We start from the raw sequence: 16,587 nt of genomic DNA, 5'->3' as shown, positions 1-16,587 counted from the left end.
GGGTGAACTCTTGTGACACTCCACCAGGAGTTCTGCATCCAGCTGTGAGACCCCCAGGATAAGAAGGATGGGGACCTTTTGGAGTGAGTCCAGAGGAGGCCATGAAGATGAACCAAGAGCTGGAACACCTCCGCTATGGAGACAGGTTGAGAGAGCTGGGGTTGTTCAGCCTGGAGAGGAGAAGGCTCTGAGGAGACCTCACAGCACCTTTTGATGCCTAAAGGGACTCCATGAGAGCTGAGAGGGACTTTTGACACGAGCATGGAGTGACAGGACAAGGGGGAATGGCTTTAAACTGAAAGACAACAGGGTTAGATTAGATATATGGAAGAAAATCTTTACTGCAAGGGTAGAACAAGTCCCTGGAGGCGTTCAGGGAGAGGTTGGACTGGGCTTTGAGCAAGCTGGTCTCATGGAAAGTGCCCTGACCATGACAGGGGTTGGAAGAAGATGATCTTTAAGGTCCCTTTGAACCCAAACCATCATGTGATTCTCTGAAAACCTGGCCCCACTAGTTCAGGCTCCTGGCGGCTGCAGGGAGCGGCTATACCTCTGATTGTCCCCTTCAGCTGAGGCGTCTGGGGCTGTTTTCCAGAGCCCTGGAGTTTCCCCATGGCTCATAGCCTCAAGGGGCTGCACAGCTGCTTGTCCTAGAGCCAGATCAGACTGAGGTCAATGGCATAACTTGCCCTCCAATTTTTGGGGACTAAGGTTACACCGCTGATGTTACAGGAGAAGTGCCAGATGACAGAATCAGCTGGATGGAGTGGCTACTTTAGAGTATTTTGGCCTTGTGGCTTGAGCATTTGGGTTATATTTTAGCAAGTGAGATGACCATTCTTTACAGATATTAAGAATGCAGAGCCTTGTGAATAGCGGAAAATCTAACATTTCATGGATATCACAACTCATGCTCTTTTTTCCGCAATACTAGTGGGTTGTAATTCTTTTTTGCCCTCTATTATCCTTTTACACTGCCACAGAATGTACTTTCATCTTTTGGAAATGACCCTTTAATGCAGTGGCTAAAATTTAATTTAGGATCCTTTGTTTTAAAAAGTGTGTGCCTTGTTTCACAGGAATAACAATGGGGCTTCCACGGTTTTTATTGTGACTGTTAGAGTGAAAATGCATATTTGAAAGATATTTATGAGATTTTTTTTTTCCTGACTGCTCAATCTGCAAACTCTGCTCAACCTTGGAGACCAGGCTGTGTTCCTCCTGGTGTGAGCTCTTGTTACCAAGACAAATTCTTCCAGTGATGGCTTTGTTGCCTCCTTCGTGCTAAAACAAGCATAAAGTAATTAAAACTTAATTTTCTTTGCAAGACATGGAAAGAAACATGATTTTAAAACACCTTGGACAATTCTTTCAAGAACCAAACTGCTTTTTTGAAAAGAATTGTTTCTTTTTTTCCCAGAGTAAAACATAATTTTGAAAAAAAATTGAATCTCTATTACCATCCTGTGTGGGCCTGAATATGAAAGTTGTTACAGCTCTCAACTTTTAGAAGCTTTCAAACCATGTTTAAGTGGAACATCAGTGACAGTCCCTTCAGCTGGTCAGAATAATTTCAGTTCCAAATGTCTTCATGAAGAAATGCAAGAGCAGATGTTTGTATCTTCTTATCATCTCAGTGCCCAATTAACTCAACTGCAGTAGCTACAGAGGACTTTTGCCTCTATTACTATCACTTTTAAAAATTTTTCTGTGTAGTTATCAAAGTTTTCTTCCATTCCAGCTACTGATTTTATTGCCTAATGCTGGCAATACTCCGTTATCTTTATCTCATCTTGATCTATGCTTTTTATTTGAGTTGCAAAAGACCACAGCCACAATTCAGCCTAAGAAGATAAACTAAAGTAATTCAAGCCCAGTGAATGGTTTTATTCTCTTGTGTTCGTACTTTCATAACTTACTACTCGTCTGATCCATTTTCAGCTGTAATGTACATATAATCAACCTTTTCAGAGTCCTCACAAGAAAAGCTTTTGTTCGCTGGCAGTAATCAGTATTAAAGGCCTTTAAAATGGTGAAAGTCAATGACACTAGTGCATTGTCCAGATACATTGTTGTTGATGAACAGAACAGATATTACTGTGAAAGACCAATTTCATCTCAAAGTTTCTTCATCTGCCATGATCACAACATTTTTCACATATTGTTCTTCACAATCATGTAACTTGGTGTCCACCTCTGATATTTCATTCTAGCTTGGGTAATTTTTTCCACCCAGAAAAACTACAGAATGATTTGATGTCTTAGAATAAAGTAGTGAATGGTCTCAGTCCATTAATGAAGCCTCTACAGACACCATTATATATGAGCTATATATATTACAGTATTTGAATCGGTGAGGAAAAAAATCTTACAGCAAGAAGACACTTGATCACAAATATAGTTGTGTCACTCGTAGATTTTAAATGTAAAAGAGCATCGCTTTAAAAAAGAATAAGAGGAGTGAAATCATCACATTTTTTCTAAGGGAGCACTGTACTACAGGCCTAATTGTAAACCTAAGACTGGTTCCAGAGATTTCAAATCCTTTACCATTAAGCTTGTGATTAGATGCTTTGATGTTTGCCACTGTTGCAGAGATAGACATGTATTCTCCCAATTCTTAAATGTTTATTTTTGACCCATTACAAACCAGATTTCTCTGTGAGGTGTCAGGTAGAAACAAGGGCCTTTAAGTTTTACAGTCCCCAGTTAAATGAGCAGCTCGCTGTGGTCTCCACTGCTTTACAGCCTGTTAACTCCAGTGACATTTGGATCTAACACGAAGGTGGGGAGCACCCTCACGTCACCCAGACCTGTCCCATGGAGGAAGAAAACACTAACTGGAGTTTCTGGCTCTGATTGCTTTGTTTGCCTCAGGGTGTCCAGCCGCTGCAGTACAAACTTTTATTAGTTTTACAACTCCATGAAGCAGCTTTGAAGGTAGTTGATTTTGGGACACCTTCACTGGGGTACCAAGTGGAAGTCCTTACAAGAGCTGGCCTTCAAAATTAACTGTATCAGACACAGATTTATCCCTTGATACTGTCCTAAATCATATTTAGATGCAAACATTGCTACTTTTTAAACTAAGTGAAAGGCTGTTAGGTGCAATGGCTTTTGTTAGATCCCATAGTAAAGCTGGAAAAGCAAGTATTGGGCATTGGAAGCTTTCATTATGTCTGAAACACGGCAGCAGACTTGGCTAAATACAGCTGAAAATAGTTGCCACATGTTCACTGTATGAGTCAATTACACAGTTGCTGACAGGGAAATGGTTGGCATTCACAAGAAAAGACTAAAACAAAAGCTTCTTTTCAGATTTTCCTATTTCTTTTGTTTGGAACAAATATTAAACACCTATTTCCCAATTTTTCCTCTTTTTTCCCTCTAAGAATAAGCAGTAGTTTGGATTTTTTCCTTTAGTTTTCTTTTTCCCTCCTTTTGCACTCCTCATCCTTCTTCTCCTTATTTTTCCTATTTTCAGACTAATTCTTATGAATTGTTAATTCTGGAGAAGTTACAGAGGAGAACAAAGGAAAACTGAAACTCTCTAAAGTGGTTAAACTAGTTTCATTTTTCTTTCTGCTGTTATAGCTTTTCCAAACCAAACTGAAATTTTGGATATTATTCACTTATTCAACTAAAGCAACAAAAAGGAAAAATGAAAGGAAATGGACAGGTAACAAAAATAATTCAAGTGCTTACAAAAATATCATGTAAACAGTAGAAAAAAAAAATTGTTACATTTTGTACCTTGTCAAGGGGAAAACAATGGAATTTTGAAATTTTTAATGAAAAAGTTCTTCCATTTTTCAGCTGTTCTGAGAAATCCAAAGACCTCAGCTATTTTCATCACCAGTGTTACTGCATTTCTACTTGTCTTGGATCTTGCTTTTACAAGATGCTATCACAGCTCTGCTGTGTCTCTTCTGAATTAACTGAGCATTTCAGCTGCATATTTTAAGTCTACATGAGTCAAACGTTCATTGGACTCATCAGTCATCAGCCCCATATATCACTAATGCCAACTTTGATACTAAGATGACTCATGTCCTAATCATTTTGAATAACAAGCATGCTCTTGTGGTAGGACAATATGATTTTGCTTGCTACAAAGTGGATCAGCAGAAAGTCGCCATATAATTCAGGTTAGTAAAGCGATCATGAAAATGCATGTTGGTACAAAATTGTTCATTCTTCATTATTTTCACAAGGATGATTTCCCCCCTCCCATTAAGCAATTCCTGGCTTTGTAGATAACAGGTAGTTGAAATTTTAAACATGACAATAAAGTACATTATTTTAAGTTACTTTTATGCTGTAAAATTATTTCACCTGTAGACTACTACGAAAAACACCTAGGCAAATGATCCACCAGAGAGGCGGTGGCTATGTGACCATAATTTCCTTTTTGATTGTTCAACATCTGTAATTCAATAGAACATTGACAGCACTACTTTGTGTGGCTGCTGAGCTATGCCGGGCTGTAGATCACAGTGCCCTCAGTAGTGGCACATCCTGTTCAGAGTGTGCCATAGGCCAATGAGTGGAATGAAATTTTTGGATTGTAACTGCCTTTCCTGTCCCAGATTTATGTAATACCTCAATGGTTCAACACTCCAAGAATTTGCCAAGAAATAGCTGGTGCTGAAATTTCAAATAGTCTCATACCAATACCTGAGCAAGCTGGTTTAGTCTCTCTGTGCTGCTCTTTGGCTCACTGAAGACCTTATCTCTACTTACATCAAACACAGCAAGGCATCTCTTATTTGCAATCTTTAGATGTTATCAGAGTGGTTGCTATGTTATAACGTCTTTCAGATCCATGTGACCAGGAAGGCCATTGTGCAGTTGTTGTCCCCACCTCTATATCCTGTAGCTACATGTTAATAGGTGGAATTATTCAGCAGTTTTACAACTGCTTTTACCATCAATTATATTGCTACTTCAGTGAGCAAAGTTTCACTTCTGAGTTAGCGTCTTTGGAAGTTTTTCTTTCCTTCTTTGAGATGTGAAGTTGTCCAGACTATCCCTGTTGCAGGCTGGAAACAGCAAAATGCTTGGCAAAGTTGTGTCCCAAATCCCTCTCAGAGGAAAATAAATTGTTTCTGAGACGGAGTTGCCTCTCCTCTTTTAGCTCAGATGGAAAACTGGAGAAGGTAAAACATAGAGGAGCATGTGGACCACACAAAAAGTAAACAGCCAGCTGATCTTTGGCTTGATCCAAACAAATGCTGTTGAAATAATTGAAAATATGCCAATTGACTTCTGTGGGATTTGCAGCAGGTTCTAAGCTGGCAACTACCCTTTCTAGCAAACAAATCTTGTCTACTTTTACATCTCAGGCTTATAGTTAATCAAGTTACTGAGACAGAAATGTCCTTGGCATGAACATGTTTCTCTGTTTCTCTTCCCTGCAACTAATAATGTTTCTCCAGGAATCGCTTCCAAAAAACTCAAAGGCCAGTATTTAGATAAGCAATATCAAAATGCTTCAGCATTAAGCTGTGGTAAGTATTTCCTCCTGTTTGTTATAAGAAAGAAGGTTTTACACAAGCCATGTAGTCTTAACTTTCACCAAGCTAAATAAAGGTTTAGTAAAAGGATTTTGTGCCCTTTTAACCCCCAATAACCAGAGTGCATCCTGTGTGACCATTCATTACATATGAAATGGCTGTAATTTATACCAAATGGGGTAGGTGAATTCAAACAGAAAGATACCATCGATGATAAAAAGATAACACTTCCCTGTAACAGATGCTTCATTTTATGATGGAAATGGGGAAGCTGAATGCTGCAGGTGCTGGGCTGACACCAGGCCTGTGGAGAATCATTAGAGCCTCCTCAGAGATCTAGGTTTACTCTGTGTTTAATCAGCCACAGTCAGAAGAAATGGCTTCATTTCAGCTTGATGAGAGCCAGATTACAAAAGGAAGATAGATGGCCAATAAGGTTCATCACTGTAAGCATATTGTCTTAATTTGAAGAAACAAGCTGGCATTCTGTGCTGAGGAAAAGTGAAGTGCAATATGGCTAGTATCAAACCCTAGTTATTTCAAGTGTCTGTGCTCTCCACAATGAAAGTATTCTGGCTGCTCTTCCTTTGACTAAAATATTGAAAAAAAATACTGCAAACCCTGCAAATGACCACATTTACTCATGAGATGTCACTGATTTGGGTTCCAGAATGCTTAAACCTCTTGAAGTAGTTTTGCTCATCTTAACAATTCTCCAGCCACTTATTTATACGTACATATATCATAAACATAAATGTATTTCTGTGTCTCCACAAGTGAAAAGGTTCAAAATGGCTATTGATCAAAAAAATGTCTCTGAGCATAACATGAACATGCACCTTCTAAAAGGGTCGGGGGTGCAACCATCTGTCATGACTTCCCACGACAGCCATGGGGACAATGAGGCTGTCAGCTGGGGACTGATGGGGGATGGGGCTTTCAAAAAAGATAGGGACCCAGACCAGGGAACTTGTCCACACAAAAGATAAACAAAACTAGAGCTCTCTGCTTCCCAGATGAAACAAGTGATTCGTTGCTATTGCTTAGCTTAGCCTTGGTGCTGGTTTTCTCTCCCTGGGCATAGACAGACTTTTCATATAATCTATTTCTTCAGTGCTCTTCAGAAGAAAGAGAGAGCCTGGGAGCTCTCAGGATAAGAGTATGGGAGCCTAACATTTTGATGGGAGCAGTACAGCTTTTACTGTATATTTTACAGAATCCGGATGGTTTTATTAAAGTCAGAACCTTTTAGTACCAGGAAATCTACAAATATCTAAACTGTGATTTTTCAACTCATTTTGAATTATGAACCCACAGCATTTTTGTCTTCTATGGCAGATTTAAACACTCTAAGAATCAGGTTTACATATATAAATTGCCTCCCATGGATCTCTAAAAAGATATTCCTTGCCTCAAGACTAAACAAAAAATTAATGCAGAACTTGAGGTGCAAAAGTGCTCAGTCTTATAATTAAGGTGAATTTTGAGTGGTAGTAAATGAATCCCTACCCCAAAAGGAATTGTTAGCTTGTGGAGTTTGAAAAAATTTTGAGACTGCACATGCTTGGGGGAGACATGTACAGTCAAGTTTGATTTTTTGGGGACAAAAACAGCTGAGAAGAGTGTTGTGGAGGATTTAACTCGTAAACATCTTTGAATAAAAGAAGAATTTGCCTTAATGCAGTGGATGAAGAGGAGGCACTGATGGAAAACATGAAGCAAAGGCGTGGTAATGCCAAAATTGGGCCTGAAGTTGGTCTTAAACAGTATTTTAACCAAGTCCCAGAAGATATTATGCTTTGTCTGAGGCATGCACAGCCCAGAAGGGTCCCCACAGCAGAAGAAATGGAAAAAAGATGAGCAGAGGACTTCTCAGAATCCAGGATCTGAATAAGTATTATGAGATAAAAGTATGTTATGCAGAATTGTAATTTGCTTTTGTCTTTGTCCTTACACTGAGAACATTGCTGCTTCTTTTGGTCTTCCTTAAACTCACTTTATTAAAAACCAACGTATTTATTTTTTTCCACCTTCCTTTGTTCTAACTTCATCCCTCTTTACATGTTAAGATGAAAGTGAAGCAACTCCCGCTGACTTTACAGGTCTGAAGGGAATTTGGAATTTGACTCAACAAAATTATCTCTCCTCCCACGCTTTTTCCCCCTGAAACACTGATGGAACATACTCCTTTGTCCCTCACACATTCTCCTAAAGTCTATTTGGACCCAAAGCAGAGAGCTCACAAGCAGGCAGACACTTTTGATGAGCTCAGCCCCAGCACATCTGTGTTTCTGCAGGACCTGCTACGCTGCCAGCCTGAGACAGCTTGAACGGCCGCCTTATTTTATGGCTGTACTGACACAATCCTGCAGTGAACCATGCGACCCCCAAAGTGTTTAGAATGGTGCATTTGTGTAAGGAAGACTTTTTTCCTCTGGAGGAAATCAGAGCCTCCAAGATAATCTGCACAAACACGTTATTGACTCGTCCCTTTCCCTAGGCAAGGAGAGCTGGGTTTTTCAGAAACCGATCTGCTGAAGCATTTGCAAAGTGGAGACTTAGGAAGCTTAACAATTGGTAGAAATATTATCATCAACTATCAGGGTAACATTATCCAGTCATTCCCACCCACAGATACACACACACGCTGGATTTCGGCTCAGAAAGCCCTGCAAATAACGCACTGTAGGTGTGTGGTCCTCAAAGTGTTTAAATGTTTGAAGATGAAGTGAGCAGGAACATCTTGCGTGCACCAGCTGAAAGAGGGTTGGGAGGAGTGGGGGGTGGATTTCCCTGGACAGATGATAATTCTCCATCCTTCTATGTGCTGCCAAACTACCTCAACTGGTGGGGGTTTATAAACTTTTTTCTGGTCTCTGAAGAGTAGCTTTTTTAGTGTTTTTTGGAACACATCAAATGCAGTACAATTAAACAGGAGAAAAAAAATATTCCCAGGGCCCTTCATTCCCTTCCTTTCCCCTGTCAAGATATTACTTAATTTAAATGCTGCCAAAGTTAATAATGAAAGACAACATCCTCTGGTGTGTCAGAGCTCAGTGCCCAAGAAGAAAAGCAAGAGTGCCTTTTTGCACTCCCATCTTTGCTAAATTCAACCTGGAAAAAACTAGAGCAGATTCAGGGATACTGTAATTAGCAGGATTTAAAATGATCTCTGCAGGTCACTTTTCTTGGCCCAGAATTGCCCAAGAACTCGACACCTGAACCGAATATCTGAGGTGCCTGTGCCATCATATGGTGCCTACAGTGTAAGGCTGGAGGTGCCACCAAGGCAGTTAACCCGGGTATGTGCCACCCACAGGTACTCCAGAAAAACAAACTGCCTTGGGACAACAGCTTTCCCTTCCAAAAAGGATGGAAAGTGGGCAGAGCACGGTCCAAAGATTCATACCAGGATTTTGTGAGTAAAACCACAGGGCTTTTTGAGGGGGTGGAAGGAAAGGATTTGGTGCTTGTTGAGGACCTGGGAGTTTTGGGGTGAAGGAGGTGACAGGAGTGAAGGGACTCCACATTTTCTCCCTCCTCCACATTCCCACAAACCTAATACACTACTGAGGCACTGAACAGAGCAGATGAGCAGTGCCAGACTTCACTTCATTGCTTTTTCTTAAACCACCCCCCCCGAAACCTTTTTCTCTTTTCTAAAAATAATTTGTATGTGAATCAAAGGGGGAAAAGAAAGGTAATGCACAAAGATACAGAGCGGCTTATTAATTAGTGTGAGGTGCTCTCAGTGCTCCTGTATATACAGAAGGGCTGAAAACGTAAAACACTGAGGTGACATTTTAGCTGGTGCTGGGCCTGTGGAGTGTTACTGTGATGTGCAGAGCCCCCTTGCTTGGGTAACTCACTCTCAGTGTCATCCCAGCTGCTGTCTTACAAAAACAAACAAAAGTTGCACAGAAGGATTTGAGGTTTTGGCACTGAAGCCAGGGATTGGGATTCGGGCTAGATTTATACAAGAAGGAATATTCTCCCACAACTTATCCATTGTGTGCATGTGGTATTTGGTGGGTTTGCACTCCCCTGTCCTTGTCCTCAGAAAAACCCTATGCCAAAGCCTTCTTGCAGGGAGTGCTCCATGTTCCCTAACACAGCAGCCTTTGGAGGTTTGCTGGTACAAAATGAATATTCTTTCCAGGGAAGACCTCCCCAAGGTGGCCTGGTTCTCTCTGCTCTCTAGCAAGGCAATCACAGACCCTACTCCAGAGAGCACAGGAGGAGTGCTGCAAACCATGGTATTCACCTGTTAAAGGTCAAGGTCAGAGCCTGCCTGGCTGCAGCCCAACACACCTTAATCACAGCAGCCTAATGGCCTCGCTCTGCAGCCGATGGAGCAGAACATCATGTGATGTCTATCACCGACTTCCCAGTACCACCTACAGCTCAGTCCTGGCTTTAAAGCAAAGCTTTTGCTCCTCTCTCTGGGCCTGCAGGAAGGCATCACAACCACCTCGACCTTGTGCCTCTGTCACCAAAACATGGAGCAAGGGGAGCCCCTGGTACCCTAAACTGCATGGAGGTGGGGACCCACCAAAGGGTGGGAACCCCAAAAGGGAACTGCAACAGTGTTTTAACCCAGTGACTGTTCTGCAGGAGATACTGCCTGGGGGAAAGGCTTTTTCTCTCTTCCATCTCTGGCTGGAATCTCTCTTCTTTCACCTTTAGCTGTGTGAGCTTACAGTTTAAAAGAAGAAGAGCGGAATAATAACCCAATGCCTAAGTTGTTAATGAAATCAACTGGGGAGCACCTCATATATGCAATGAAACAGAAAAGTTGCCCTTGTCTTCCACAGCTAGTGCCAAGAACAGGTTAAACTTTTCTCTTCAATGCAGTCAATGACATTATACCAAGGATACTTCAACTTCTATCTGTCTATAACCATTCTTCCATAAATAACTACTGTTTATCAGCTACAAGTTTTAGGGAGTTTGTGAATGGTTGGTTTGGTAAGAGATCAGGACCTGTATGATACCTAAAAGCACCAAAACGAAGGGAAAGTTGTTACTAGTTTTGAATGATTTCTGAAACTAGTCACTTGCTTAAATGAGATTAAATTGTGCAAATCTAGGAAACAGTGAAAGGCCATGCCTGGATCCATCACCCAACTGCCATGTACCTGTTTTCCTGCTCTATGTCCCCTCATTTCCCTGCTAGATAGTGGGTGGAAAAAAGGCTGGTAATTTATGACTCCTGTTAATACTGTAGGCTGGACGTGTTGACAATATATCAATAATTATTTCTGGTGAGACCTGACCAGTGTAGTATGGGTCTCTGTAGGATGACTCATTTTACCAGAAGACAGATATCTGTGACCTGAGTTTTATGACAGATGTCAAATATATCGAAAGGTGGTGTGAAGAAGATCATCTCATTGGCAAAGTAATGAGAATCTTGTGGGAAGATTAATGTTAAAACTGAATTGTGTGGTGCCTCCTTCACTCTGTGTTTTTGATAAGTGGTGCTGGGGCAGAAGGGAAAGGGTTATCCTCAGCTTGGTGTGGGCCAAAAGTGGGAAATTTTGGAGGAACAATAGTATTAATCAATGTGATACCTTAACTTTCATGAGGAGATCAAAAAACAAACGTCTTTTTGAATGGGAAGGAATTGTTGGGGGGGTTGGTGAATGTGGCAGAGTGAGGGGAGCAACCAACTAACCAGACAGCGTGGCCTAAATCTTTCAAGGTGACTGCTGTCTTGACAACTTATATGGGTCTTATTTTCAGCGAGTGTTAAGCCTCCCACCTTCTGAAAATCAAGCCCTCATGTTTCGTGCTGGCTGCCACTGAGCGGAGGTCAGCTGCCACCTTGGGAAGCGTAGGCTCCAAAAGCCTCTTCTCCTGCAAAGCCAGCACAGGGAGGGTCCCTTTGCAGAGATGGGCTCTTTGCTGCTGGAAAGCAGTTCCCTGTCTCAGGCTCCCCCACTGGTGCACCTCTCTGATGTCTTTGGAGGCCTGGGGTGGGCCAGCATGGTATTCTGGTGCCATCAGAGAAGTGGCTAGAAAATAGCCACCATCACACTGTTCTGCTGGTGAGCCCTCCCTCCACATCCCTGGGCTCCTGGTCATCCTCAAGATAAAGGAGTTCCAATGGAATGTCAGATGAGAGCTCAGGATGCCAGCCTTGCCCTGGGCATGTGGCCCCGTTTTGCTGTTGCAAAGACCACCTCTTATATAGAGAAGTCCAAAGGATCAATTATCATAAAATCTTACAGATCTTACAGATCATCTTGCTCCACCCCCTGCCCTGGGCAGAGATGCCATCCACTACCCCAGGTTGCTCCAAGCCCCATCCAACCTGGCTTGGAACACTCCCAGGGACGGGGCATCCACAGATTCTCTGGGCAACCTGTGCCAGGGCATCAATACCCTCACAGAAAGGAATTTCTTCCTAATATCCAATCTAAAGTTACCCTTGTTCAGCTTAAAATCATTACCCCTTGTTCTATCAAATTATTGTCCCTCCATCCTTGCTCCTGATGGAAAGACGGTAAGGACCTGCCTCCTCTGGCAGTAAGGAAGAAAGTCTGATTTGTGGAGGCAGGAAAAGAGACCCTCTCTGTGTCTTGATCATATTTGGTTGTGCAAAACCACTGCTAACATTTCACAGGGAGGGAGTTTTCTGTTACCCAAAAGTGCAACTTTCTCCATGGAGGAAAAATGTGGGGAAAGCCTGCAATATTATTTGAGGAGAAAGGTTTTGGGAAAAGCCTGCATTGCAATGCATAGATGTTTTTTTCTTTTTTGTGCAAGAAGGGCGCCTTTCGAGTGACACAGGTGCTTCAATGTAATAACAAGGTCAAGCTTGAAAAAAAAATTATATACTTTGAATAATTGAGCTGTATTTTTAGCCCTCATTTTGTGATCTGTGTCACATATATATATGTGTGTGTGGCTCATTTCTCTGTTCACCAGAGACACTTTTGCCATATTCAGGTTTTCTACCTAGAGAAGAGGCACATGGGCACTTGGTGAGCTAAAGGCACCTTTTGACTTCTTTCAGCACAAAAAGAGTTGCAGGATTTTTCTTGCTTTCCCTTTTTCTTAGAAAGGTCATGATTATAATTTCACCACAAATAGGACAATTTTCTTTCATTCAGCTCTAATAGTGGCACAAATTTAACTATATTGTGCTAGCAGGCACTGATATATTAATTAAAATATAGACTAATTATTTACCCTAGTTAGTTCATACAAATCTCAGTAGTATAATCAGTGGACTCCCTTAAGAATTTTTGTCATATTCAGCAATTGAAATGGTTTCTCTTTTTCATTCTATTCAGGATCAGATTTAGTTTGGGGTTTTTACTTTCAGGTCGGTGCTTCAGTGGCCTCCACAACCCTGATCTATGCAAATCGATTGTGCAGCCACAGCCACAATGACTGGTGCTAATAGGTGAATAAAACCTGTAAAAAAGTTATCCTAGTAACTGTGGCATTGTGGCTAAGTGACTCTTCCCACTCTCAACTTTGAGGAAATTCCTGACCTCGTGTGCTGGTTCCTCTGCGGTACATTTGGTCACACATAGCCAGAATGGTTTCTGGGAAGTGGTGCTCTGATGTTCTTCAGCATGAACAGATGTGGAACAATGTTTACATGGGGAAAATGTTCAGCCTGTTTCGTAAGGAAGAGAAAGGAATGCCTCCTGGCAGAACAGAGGCAGAGCACTAAGACGGTGCGGATCTGAGCCTTTATTAAAAGGACAAGTGAATCTGACATCCAGAGCTGCAACACAACTTGGGATGCCCAACTTGTGTATACTTAGGGCTTATTTGATGCCAGGTGTTTATTTTAAACACAGGTGGTGTGAAAGTTGCAGATGGCCTTGTTGAAAGGGAAGAAAAAACCTTTCAAAGCAAAGGGGTGAAGGAGAGGAAGGATGAGGTGAGTCTGAGTAGGAGGGAGACTGACCCAACCTGCAACTCGCAGACGTGGCAACCTCATAAACACCTTTTGTTCCTCCAGCATACAGCCATCGGTCCTCAAACACTGTCTCCAGAGCATAGAAAATTGAAAAGAGCAGGTCAAGATTTCCTAGTTTTTCTCGCTTTGTGCTTTTCTTTCAGTGCCAATCCCTACTTTCTCATCTTCCCTCCACTTTTCTCTTTTTCTCAAGAAGACTGAGCAGCATTGAAGAGAAGAAACTGCATCATCTAACTGCTGGAAGAGACAGTAATGAAACTATGTACAGCCCTTCATATTTACAGCCCTTCCTATGTACACTGTAATTAAAAGTTGTGTCTTTCCCCTTGCTGAAGAGAGGGCCTTGACCAATTTGGGGTATGGAACACCAAACCCAAGCTGACTGTTGCTGGTATCAGTAGTGTGGGTGGCACCTGTGAACCAAGTTCTCTATAACCCTAGGAGTTATAGCCTTCTTTAAATATATACTTCCAGCAAACAAGCGCTGAAAAGATCAAGCAGAAATTAACACACAGGCTGAGAATGAGACTTTCCCAGTGAGACAGCGCAAGACTATTTAAAAACCTGCCCTAAACAGCAGAGTCATCAGCGTTCCTGGTAGTGCAGCTGTGTATCTTTGAAAATCAGGCACCCTTTAAGCACATTTTCATCATAATATAACTAATATACATTTTATTATATTTCCTTTCCCTGTTCTACTTCTGCTTTAACCATGTGTGAACCAAGCCTACATGATTAGACACCTTGTTTTTCACCAGTCATTTCTGTTTGCAGTCTGCCATGAAGTGTTTCAAGTGAATTTTAATATGTTGATGGTACTTACTGGAGAGATTAATATTCATAATAAATACCCCTTAGAAATAATCTTCAGCAAATCCTTTTGACAGAGGAGTTAGGGCTGCTAACGACAATAACTACTACAAAATGCAATTTGGTCAATTACTTTAATTAAATTTCACTCTGTAATGTCCTCTCGTTTATATAGTAAACTAATAGGGAAAAAGTACATCATCCTTATTTGCCTTCACTTAAATGCCCAAAACTGTTTCCTTATGTTTTTCTTTACCATTTGCAGCTCTCTCAGCGTCTAGAAACATTTGAGATAATTATGGGTTTTACAAATAAAGCTTATTCTTCACCAAGAAAGGTTGAGACTTTCTTTTGAGTACGTTTTCCTAGAATAAAAACCTTGACTACACAGATCCTAATCTCGTATTTACAGGCTGGCTGATTTTGGATGGTGCCAGCATTCCAGTGTAAATGGTAAAAGTGTCTACATTTCATCAAATGCTTTTTTAATTATATTGTTTGAAATTGGAGTAAAAAAGAACACAGCTGTCTGGAGATTTTGGTAGCATACAGGTTATAATGAACTCATGAGAAATAACATAGCAATCTTTTTAATGCACTTTACTGCACTGAACAAGGAATTTTACACTGTGGGCTACATTCTCAGCTGGGGTAAATTGCCATATCTCTGATTTCCTCGCTGTACAACAGCCTGGTTCTGAGCCCCTTGCTTAAAAAAAATGTAACTCTCATTGTCAACAGTTCATAACAGGAGAGGATTTGGCCTGGGTTTATTATGGTGCAATTGTGTGTAAATATTAAGGTCATCTGTTATCTGGAAAAATGCATGAATTAAGTTAAAATCAGTAACTCTGAGCCCACTGTATCAGTAAAATCAATAAAGCTGTTTCCATGAGCACTGTGAATATTCATGTCAACAATCATAATAAGACATACGGGAATGTAAAACATGCATGTATGACAATTTAGTGATAATTTTAGGGCCAGCATTGTTTTGGGGAGCTGGTGCTGTAACTCCTCTGCTACAGACTAGCAGCAAGTAAAGCTTCAAGAGGGAGAAACAATTCATTTTTATTATGGGGCGAACTGGGGAGGGGCTGTGGAGGGAACTCTTCTAAGATGCTGAAGTAGAAACCACAATTTTTTCCTCCGTGGTTTCACAGAACTCCTGTAAACTGCAGCAGTTTCTTCAGCAGGCTTCCAGTTTCTCTGCCAATGCTATAAATTTTGTTGGGAAGATGAAGTCCTACAGTGCAATTAACTCCAAAAGTGGTACAAAGCAACAGCGCGCAGATACCGGGCTGCAGTACTTAGCACTTAACTCTGAAATTCTGATAAGCCCTATCAACTCAGGGTTGTGTTTAATGTTCACTCCTGCTTATATACTGAAGATACAACCTAGCGGTCACAGTGTTAACACTCCCCAATATCTATTACAATTAGTTTTTGATTAAGAAGCCTAGCATGGCTTTTGAAGCCTTTTATGTTGTGTCAAATGGCTAGTGATGGAGTGAGATGCACAGACACCTCCCAGTAACAAAGCATCTTGTAAAAGGTTTCAAGTGAACTATTTTATCATCCTAATGGAAACCAGATGACTCTAACTCCCCCTTTAATTTCAACTATTTACTGAAGAGTCCTTGTTTTGAATTACTTAAAGATTTATTCCAAACCACTATCTCATGCATTAAGAATCACTAATAACAAAGCCATTCGGAGCAGAGCAAAGCTTTTAAAGAATGTGACTATGCCATTGCATTTATTCTTAAGTTTAAACCACGTTTTTTAATGGCTTTCACGTTTTTATTTCTCAGTTTATTTTCTTAGTGTGTTTTTTTATTTTTATTTCTATTTTTTTCCCTTGAAATCCCAAACACATTTTTCTACAGCCATTTCCAGCTCAACCTGCAGCTGAGCACTGCAGGCTGGAGCTTGGATGGTGGAGCAGAACCTGTGCATGTGCTCCTTCCTCCCGTCTTCCAGACAGCCTCTATTTTGGACCTCCTCTGTATGTTTAGCTCAGGAAGGGCTGCCAAATTACGGCCTTGGGGGAAAATTGCGTCCACCATGCACAGCTTCATTATTTCCGCTGAGCAGTAAAATTTTCAGGGGACGAAAGTGTCGCTTCGTGTTAGCTGTTGTGGCCTGATGGCCGGAGACACCCTGGCTTGCCTGCTCTCCCTTGGAAAAAACGGGAGGACCAGGGGGAATCTGCTGCTTTGTCCTTGCCCACTATCTCTTTCGGGCTCATCCCCTCCTCCCAGGCACATCTCTCCCTGCATTGCTGCAGAGGGAACCCTGAAATCACCGGGATTAGCT

The 16,587-nt window shown here is 41.3% G+C and overlaps 1 long non-coding RNA gene across 1 annotated transcript in view; it reads left to right on the top strand.

Annotated features, from left to right (window-relative positions):
- The window catches only part of LOC104683917, a 69,587-nt gene extending 62,125 nt beyond the window's left edge, over nucleotides 1-7,462 (top strand). The window contains exon 6 of the long non-coding RNA XR_002043598.3: nucleotides 2-7,462. This is a non-coding gene — a long non-coding RNA (uncharacterized LOC104683917). The remainder of the gene's footprint in view (nucleotide 1) is intronic.
- The last annotated feature ends 9,125 nt before the right edge of the window (nucleotides 7,463-16,587 follow it).

The sequence above is a fragment of the Corvus cornix genome, chromosome 10 (genome assembly GCF_000738735.6).
Source record: "Corvus cornix cornix isolate S_Up_H32 chromosome 10, ASM73873v5, whole genome shotgun sequence".
Classification (NCBI taxonomy): Eukaryota; Metazoa; Chordata; class Aves; order Passeriformes; family Corvidae; genus Corvus; species Corvus cornix.
Note: the sequence above shows the minus strand (reverse complement) of the source record. Positions and strands in the feature narration are given on the sequence as shown.